Source organism: Cyprinodon variegatus, unplaced genomic scaffold (assembly GCF_000732505.1).
Source record: "Cyprinodon variegatus isolate N-32 unplaced genomic scaffold, C_variegatus-1.0 Scaffold1870, whole genome shotgun sequence".
NCBI lineage: Eukaryota > Metazoa > Chordata > Actinopteri > Cyprinodontiformes > Cyprinodontidae > Cyprinodon > Cyprinodon variegatus.
In genome coordinates, this window is record NW_015152323.1 from 42,526 (window position 1) to 49,844 (window position 7,319).

General features: G+C 38.6%; 1 protein-coding gene across 1 annotated transcript in view; it reads right to left on the reverse strand.

Annotated features, from left to right (window-relative positions):
- atxn7 (ataxin 7) overlaps positions 1–6,793 on the reverse strand; it is a 42,561-nt gene extending 35,768 nt beyond the window's left edge. Inside the window, exons 1-2 of the mRNA XM_015404835.1 lie at positions 6,657–6,793; positions 2,923–3,022 (exon numbers count right to left, since the gene is read on the reverse strand). The gene's annotated coding sequence lies outside the window, so the exon portion shown is untranslated. The remainder of the gene's footprint in view (positions 1–2,922; positions 3,023–6,656) is intronic.
- Between the last annotated feature and the right edge of the window lie 526 nt (positions 6,794–7,319).

Here is a 7,319-nt window from a genome sequence, read left to right on the forward strand (position 1 = left end):
AAGGCAGAATACTAAGAGTATCAACAAGTTAGAAGTCCCACAAACATTTCCATAGTCCACAGAATCAAAAAACTCTAGTAGCACTAAAAAATAATTAAGGCAAAACAGCTACCATCCGTTCCCTGTACCAGCCTGGTATTTCCTCACACACTAAATAGGATGCTGTAAAGCATGTATCTGCCCCCTCACAGATTTCTGTTGTTTCGGCTTTTTGTCAAACTTAAATCTCTCAGACAATCTAATAAATAATGGCAGAAAACAATGACAAGAGTAAGTCAGGCTTGTGGGAACTGTCGACAACTTACTTTCAAATCTAAATCAAATTTAGGGCCAGCTTTAGGAGGTTTTATTTTTGTCAACAAAGAAAAGTCTGAAAAAGGGATCCCCCAAGATTATGGGTGTCAGACTCATTTTCACATTGAGCCACATCAGCATTTTCAAGACTTTAAAAGGGACTGGTTAGACAAGTTTAATATAAACCTTCAATTCCATAATTTCATTCACAAAGAGCACTCTGCTCTGGTATTACAAATTTACCCCTGCTTATTTTACAATTCCAGCCACTTTGTGCAATGCAAAATATCTCTACTTTAGGACCTTTAGGACCTTATGTATTTCATTTTACAGATAAGATTTGGTGACTGACCAACGCAGACAGATACAGCCCTTCAACAATAATTTTTTTAAGAGCGATGTTGTTGTTTATTTTTTTGGACCTAGAGATTAAGACGCGCCCACAACAAAAAAAGCTGTTTTTTAAGGTAGACAAACTCCTTCCAGCTGCCATCATGCAGCAGTGATTTATCTACCTAAAGTTGAGACAGAAGAAAGGAACTGATCTAAAGTAGAGACTAGCCGTTTTTTTTTTTTTCTTTTACTGCCGAACCAGAAGCAGAGTGATAAGGAGTTTTATTTTAAGTGTGTTAACAGGCCGCTCCATCTGATAGAGATTTGATTTTAACACAATAAATACAAAATTTGAAAAAAACATAAAAAACAATAATAATCTCCTCCAGTGAAGCGCCCTTTACATTAAAAAAATAAATAAATAAATAAATCTTCGCCTCAGTTTTCAGTCTGTTCGATTTTGCGCAGTCAGATAAACGAATGAATAACGATCAAAAAACTATAATGTCCCGTATAATATTCAGAACTGGAGAAGAGGAAACAATTCCCACGGGACAAAACTTGTACATTTTTGACAAGAAAACAAGCATGATTACGTTATTGGGTTTTAGCAGTGTGCACAGGTGGTTAACAATATTACCAGTGGTGCAGAAGACGCACTCTGATGGTGTGCTTGTCTTTGCCCACCATCCCCTGCACAAATATATCATCCTTTGCCATTTGTTGGACTGAAGAATATAGCGGTCGGAATATTTTTACATATCGCCCAACCTTAGTGTCAGGCTGGATTTGATGCTTGGGTTTGAAGGGCTGACACAAAAGCCCCAATGAAACCAATAGTTTTCAGATGACACCTAATGGGTGAACTAGAGTCTCCCTGTGTATGAATCTGTCTTGCTGTAAACTCAACCGTTCTGTGGAGAATACAGAGGTTTGTTAGAGAACATTAATGAAACAGGCTCATGATGACAAACAATGCAGACAGGTCGGGTAAAAAGTCGTGCATCGGTTTAAAGTAGAGCTAGGTTACAGAAAAAAATATTGCATGATTTTAACGTTTCATGAAGACCTTTCAGTCAGTCCTCCAATTATAGAAAAAAGATATTGAACCTGCTCACGCACCAACACATCATGAAAGAAGACTTCAGGTGATATCAGTATGATTTAGGAGTCTACGATGCAATTATCGACCATGTGGGTACTACTGGGTAGTAAAATCAAACGGTACCATGTTTAAGTACCTAAGCGCATTACTAGCTGCCTTTCCACTAAAAATCAAATTGCACAAATCTTAATGATGAAAATAAATTTAAAAAAAAACTTTTTTTGGCGCTTCATCAGGGTGGTTTTTTTTAGTCGCAGCGAAATTAGCATATTTTGAAAAAATGGAATGGAATCTACAATGGAAAGATTTTTTTCCGCATCGCACAGTTCATGTGATTTGCAACTGGACCGGAAGTAGTTGGCGCCGTGGCTAAAACATGGCTTTATCTTGTGTGTTAACATCCGCTGCTGACACATTGTTTTCAAGAGTTATTGCAGGATCAAACATTTCCACATGCAATTTTAACTGTATTTCTTATTTCTAATGGAAATAAAGCAATTGTGAAAATAAAGAGAAATGAGTTCAAGTTTAGTTCTTTTCCTTCTCCTTCACATCCAAACTGAATCCATCCATATCTCCCTCTCGATAGCGGACTTATCAAGCGAGATGTTGCTCAGATCTACCTGCAGCTACGGGAAGCGGGTAGGGAGGGCTACTCAGCGGCGAAGCAGTGATAGTGCATTTTATGGGGTAGAAAAATAAAAACAGAACCCTCTTCGGTTTAGCATAACAGTTCAGCAGTTTGGGAATCCATTTAAAACTCCTTACGGCCCCTCCACCTTCATTTTCAGAGGCTGCCCTCTGTCTGCTGGTTGTAGCATATGTGTTCACATGGTTGCCAGTGAGAATGGAGTACATGGGCATGAAACATTTTCATGTTTCGGTATTCATGTTAACATGAACATTATAAAATGAGAAAGTTCAGGTAGAGCGGTTGCATAATGAAGGATCAGATAAAATAAACAAGAATAAAATAATGCCTTTTTTTGTTAGTAATTGTGTTTTATGCAGGAATCCAACAGTTTGGTAATATTTCAGGTTAATCAGAATTTCACTAAATGGCACAAAACCCAGGATTGCTTTATAGCTGCTTTACAAACCTAAATATACACATTTAAGTGTAGCAACTGCTGTATTAATATCTGGAAGTGCTACATGTACAGGGTATGTATGAAGCTGTGAGGTCTTACCTTGATACAAGAAAGAAACAGTAAGTTTGTTTTTTATTTGTTCAGCCAATCCTCATCAGTTTGGATGTCTGCAGACTGGTGCACACACTGGATAGAATATCTGGAGACAAAAAAACAACAACATATAACCAACAAACATAATCATTAAGGGTAAATTAGTTAAACGCAGGTCTGGGTCAATTCATTCCTTTGTAATAAAAACCGCAGTAGATTTTTAAAATGTTCCTTTAAACCGATGTGTCGAACCTCTGTCCTTGGTGACAATCTACTATGTGATTTAGAGCCTCAGCTGGAGCAAAATCTGATTTAAATGTCAGGGTCATCATCAACAGGCTTCTTCAAAACTTGATGACCTGCTGAGGACTAATTTCAATCATTTGAAAATGGATTATGCTCTCCAATTTCAGATACTTAGCATTTGGATAAATGCCATTTGATTAAGCCTTAGAGTAAAAAACACTTTGCACAATTTCTTACAGAAAACCAAAAAACTCAACTTAAGAGGGATATTAGCAGCTATGACTAAAACTTGCAGATTGTGAAAACATTTCTCATTTTTACTCGTCATTAAGCATTTTATGTAATGTTGAATTCTTTTTTCCGATTCTAGTTCCAATCCTACTACTTCTATTACTAAAATAGATCAAGATTTAAGATATTATTAAAATAAAACAAAGGTATTGTTCTTGTATGGCCTCTTAAAACTGACCACTGCTTATGCCGCCATTGGAATATGGAACTGCTATGCCGTGTTTACAAGAAGAGGAAACTGGTGTTTAACATTATTGTGAAAGAGTTTGGTCTATCTTCTCTGCAGAAGAATTGTACTTTTTCCACAATATAAAGCTTTTGAACACAAATGGAATGTTTAAGGTCATGCTGCGGCATCTCACTTGACAAGATGCTAACTGTAAGATGAAAGCCACTGTAGACAAAGCTCCAACAAACGTGAGATACTTTTACCAGCATCTTTGAAAAGCGCAACTTTACGTGAAGCATTATTGCTGATCGGCAAACCTTAAGGCAAAGAGGATCAAGCCATTGAATTGGTTAAAAGTGTTATTCAAACCCAGACTAGATTCAGACTAAGTCAAAAAAGATAAAACAAAATGAGGGACTGGACGAGTCATACATATATACGCAAAAAAAGCTAAACCTTTCAGCGGACAAGTCAATGACTAATAGGCAGTTGACTGATTGGAACATTTCCATCAATGATGGAGAATAAAGGGGAGAAGTGAACAAAGTGTGTTTTAATTACAGCCATCATATTTGCAATATTCAGCACCATGCAACCATTGTCTGTTTTCCAAACACTGTGCTTAGGAATGTCTCAATCTGAAATTATTTCAATATCGGAAATCTGGGTGTGCAAGTGGCGCAGTGGTTAGTGCTCATGACCCATGTATGGAGGCCTTAAGGGCAGATTAGACCTCTGCAACCGCACACATCTAATGTCGCTTGGGTCCGGTCGCGAACCAGTTTTGCTTGGATGCTTCTGCACCTTCGGTCTGGAATTTCTAGGGATGCACAGCAGTTTCCCACCAAAGTGCTAGGGGGAGCCAATTTGAGAACTCCCGAGAACATCGGCGGCGCCAGCAGGAGTGTTTATCTTCCAAAACAACAATGGCGCATCTGAAAGATATCACGTTGATAGAGATAGATCTAGAGTTGCTAAACATCGAAGAGGAACTGTTAATGGAGTTCCTCAGTTTTTAAAAATGACGCGCCCCGGCACCGAATCGAGAAGAACCACCACACACATCGCCAGAAGGTCATACCAAGGACCGATCACAGCTGCTTTTTGGCTGCACACTTCCACTTAGGGTCTGCGCGGGTTTGTGGCCGTCTGACATGTAGTCAGGATTTTTTTGAGGTGCGCGACGACAGTTGCAGAACCTCCGCGCGGGGGAGCGTGGTCGCACACAGAAACAGATTTGACGGTTGCAGAGGCTATGCGTCAGAATTATAAATTGGCATTTAAAGGGCCGGTTATATTCCCTGCAGCAGTGTGTCGCAGTGAGCTTGACGCAGACATTTTTGATTTATGCTCAATTTTGAGAAGTGGTCTGCACTATCCGCTGTGGGACTAGATACGGCTGAGGCGGTGAGGAAATGGGGGCGAGTTTGTCAAACAACGGAGGGACATGACGGAAAAAAAAAAACGGGGATCCAGGTGGAAAAAGGGTCCCAGCGTTCTTGCACACCTTGCTGTTCTAACTGGTCCAACTTCCTAAGTTGTTTTCCGCAACTGCAGTCATAAAAACAAAACAAGCCAGCGTTCTGTCTGCGGTCAACTACAATTTGGGAGAGGTGCAGCAGAGTGTCTGCGGAGGGGGTGGGGACGTCTTTTTGTTCACTGCGACACCTACGCAGATGACCTGGTTTCGAAATATAAATCAGCCTTCAGTCCTCGACGTGGCCAACCTGGGTTGGAATCCGACCTGTGGTCCTTTGCCGCATGTCTCTGCCCCTCTCTCATACCCCCTTTTCTGTCAGCCTACTGTCAGAAAAACGAGCCACTAGTAAAAACTCAAAAAACAAACAAACAAACAAATCGGAAATCTGACACATATCAGCCAAAAATCAAATATTAGAATATATATCGCCTTGCATCTAAAACCTCCATTATAAAAAGCTGATCAAAATGCAACACTTCTATCCACTTTTGTTTAAAGTCTATGCAACCTATTAGTCAATAATACATGGGTCAGTTATTATTATACCTGCATTTGTTTACTACTGTTCTCTGACTGAGTAATAACACTTAATCGCACCTTTTCTAACATCTCACAAAGCAAACTAAGTAGTCAAAGTATGTGTGATTGATGTGGATAATAGTATCAGTAAATACTCAAAGCTGCAATATTGGTATTATATCAGAATCATAAAAAGTTGTACCGGGACGCCCCTAAATCTAATCCCTATTAAGTACATATAATTTCAGTAGAAATATTCAATACTGCTAAGTACTACTACTAATACTATTAAGCAATAGCTAAATAAATAGGCAAATAAAACAGCCATTGTTTTAAAGGCTGCTGTATTGAAGGATGCAGTTATTAGCTTAGAATCAGCGTGTTGTCTGATGTGTTTGATTAGATTATTTAAGTATTTTGAAAAAAACTTTTTCCTATAAAAATAAAGAGGTTGTTATAGTTTGTTCAAATTTGTTTCATTGTTAATTAGATAAAACCTGTATCCACCTTCAGGTAGTGTATAAACCAGTAAGCATCTTAATTTCCAACATTAAATTCCTTCTTGCCTTGAAATTAAATAAGTATTTTAATTATTTTAATTCTATTTAGGGCGTTTACAGCATAAACTGCATGTCATGTCATACAGTTAAATTGAGAAATGCCTTAATGGGCATAAATCAGGTGTGCTGGAATAGCTAAGGGACAGCAACCAAAACAACTGCCAGCATTTTAAGCTAATGTTGCACCTGTACTTTTACTACATAGAGCACAAAGTAAACTCTACATGTATATTCGTTTTTAAAGTCGATTATATCATAAACCAATATGAATGTTTTATTTTATTTGGTAAAACATTTTCAAGTTCAGGCATTTTTGGCGTAAAGTTAGCTCCATTTAGAGTGAGACTAGGGCTGGTAGTTCACAGCAGCGGTGGCTAAGTTAGCCTGGAGCCAGCCTGGCCAGCGTTAGCCACGAAGCTGCCAGAGGGCTGACAGGACAACGGCGGTCTAAGAGCGACAATCGCCGGGAACTTACCGAGGCCCTGGGTAGAGGAGCTCGAAATGTGCCCCCAGACCGATGAACAGCAACTGGATGCACGGAGCGAGCGACAAACAGGACGGTGGGAGAGAAATGAGAGCCGTGTTCAGCTTGTAAGGAGGTCTTCACCTGGTGCTTCCATTTCTGTTTACCAGATTGCATTCTGGGACACCGACGTCATTAGCGATGTGTCGATCGAGACCGAGTCAACGCTCTGTGCCGATTCTTTTCCTCCATCGTTCAGTCTAAAGGCCCTTTTTTCTTCTTCTTTTTCTTCTTGTGAGGTTTTATGGCAAACTAGTTTAAGTGCATTACTGACACTAACTGTTAAGAAGTTAAGAAAGGAAACAGGACCTAGTAATAATAATATAATAATAATAATAATAATAATAATAATAATAATAATAATAATAATAATAATAATAACAATAATAATAATCCGAACTATTTAACTATCCAACACAATAAATACTTAATCAGATTTCTATTTTATCTTAAAGTCATCATCACTCTGCCAGTTTCTGATGGTCCTATTGTTTTTTCCATCATGCTTTCCACCATTTCCCAGTTTAAATCTCTAACTCAAGATACTTTTCTGCAGCTTTCATTATTATTTTGTTTGATTGATTTATTTTTTTTTCTTCTTCTTCTTCTTCTTCT